Here is a 1,881-nt window from a genome sequence, read left to right on the forward strand (position 1 = left end):
GACGTCGCAGAGCTAAAATATGAGCCTTCGTGCCCAGAGTCGGGCTTCAAGCATACTCTTCCACGAATGCAGTGTACAGTTCAATTCTTGGATGCGGGGTGAGCCGCAGCAAACCCAGAAATCTCCGTTTGCAGCCTAATCGAAAGATTGTGTAATCCCGTTATCGATGCAGATATTCTCCCAGGAGTTTGTCGGTCTCAGCGTTCTCAATCTCTTCACCGCTATTGGAGGGTATGTACACAGTTTCTCAAGTCGTGAGCCCCAAAGTTTAGTCACACGTTGGCAACGGTGACACGCAACATCAATAAGAAGAAGTCCACTTTTCAGAGAGACATATCTGACCTTTGCAAGGAATTCACATCCTCGAGTATCATCAGAAAATGTCCCTGGCACCAAAATCGGAGTTTTCACATCTTCAGCGAGGCCTAGAAAGATGGACATTTCTCTCAGCCCAGGCTGATACCGGCTTGGCTCAGACGTCATACAATGTCCTAGCGCTGGATGAGATGTGGAAACGTCCGGGTTTCATGTGCCATGGCAGAGAATACTGGCTACTTGCACATCTGATGTTGAACGAGGGGAAATGTTTGGCCCACAAGCAAAAGACAGAACTCTAAACAAGCCATCAAGGGACGTGTGCCAATATGCTACAAAGCTGGATACGATGCGGCAGACATGCAATATGTGCATGACTTAGTTTGGGGTTTCCAGAACCTCGATACTACACGGACAGCAATTAGTCACTGATAATTCTTGAATACAGCGATTTGATACCGAGAAACGTGGAAAGCATAAATGTGGAAGTAATGACAAAGCTACTTGAGATCGGAGCGCTGAGCTGAGTTGCAAGAAAGAGGGGGAAAAACCACGGGTTACGTCTCATGTGAAGAGATCTGGTGATGAAAGATCGCTCCCCAATCTACCCCTAACGTACCGACCTTCGTCAGAGCCGCGCTGTCGAGCTTCTCTAGTTCTTGGGAGGTACTCAATTTCGAGGCCACAATTCGTCCATGATAAGAAAATCAGATTCGATTCTGATCAACTGCCGCAAATGAATGCCGACAGGATTTCAAATGCCGGCCTCGTGGTCTGTTTATGTGCCAAGACCCCGTCGGCATTTCCCCCACGTTGCGCGTTAGGGTGGATACTAAATCTACATGACTTATCAGCTCCTATCATAGCCTGAGGCGGCGCTGATAATCCGTTGACTTGGTGGAGTGTTTCCCGATAAATGTGTTTACGGCTCTGCCCAGCGTCTTCGCCTGTAAGAGGTCCTTGCAGAAGGAAAGTTCCCGAAAACGGTTGACAAAAGATAAATGGCAAGCCATGACCAACACTCCTCTATTGCGATACCCTTTTGATACAAATCCTAAGCTTCTTTATGTGTGCCAGTGCTTCATTTGGAGCAGAGCGAAGAGGTCTTCCACACGTGGTCCGCGGCGGTTTAGAATATAGTTGGAGGGTCGAAAGATACATCTGAATTCTGGCCCTCCAGCCCTTACATACACGTTCTCGGAGCCCTTATCCCCCTAATCGACCACCAACTTGGTCGCGCCTCAGGACCACCTCACAATTTGTATCAAGGTTCGCTCCTCTTCGTTCGGGCTTTCAAGGCCAGATAACCACTGATAACCACTTAGCATCGCAAGGGTCTCTGCCTTCGGAACACGTCAAAGCACGAATGACTTGAAATCGGACCTTATGATGCTGTAGCCTAAGTCTGTCAGTGATTGTCTTGCAGGGCATGAAGATAAGGATCAGGTCCTCAAGACCTCTGAGAAGACGAAAGGAGCGTGCAACAGCAACTCATGTTTCACTTGATAGCGATTCCTGTGTTTAGTATCGTAGAGGTGTAGCATTAGCATTATCATACAAAGTTTT

This window comes from Verticillium alfalfae, genomic scaffold, assembly GCF_000150825.1.
Source record: "Verticillium alfalfae VaMs.102 supercont1.6 genomic scaffold, whole genome shotgun sequence".
Lineage (NCBI taxonomy): Eukaryota > Fungi > Ascomycota > Sordariomycetes > Glomerellales > Plectosphaerellaceae > Verticillium > Verticillium alfalfae.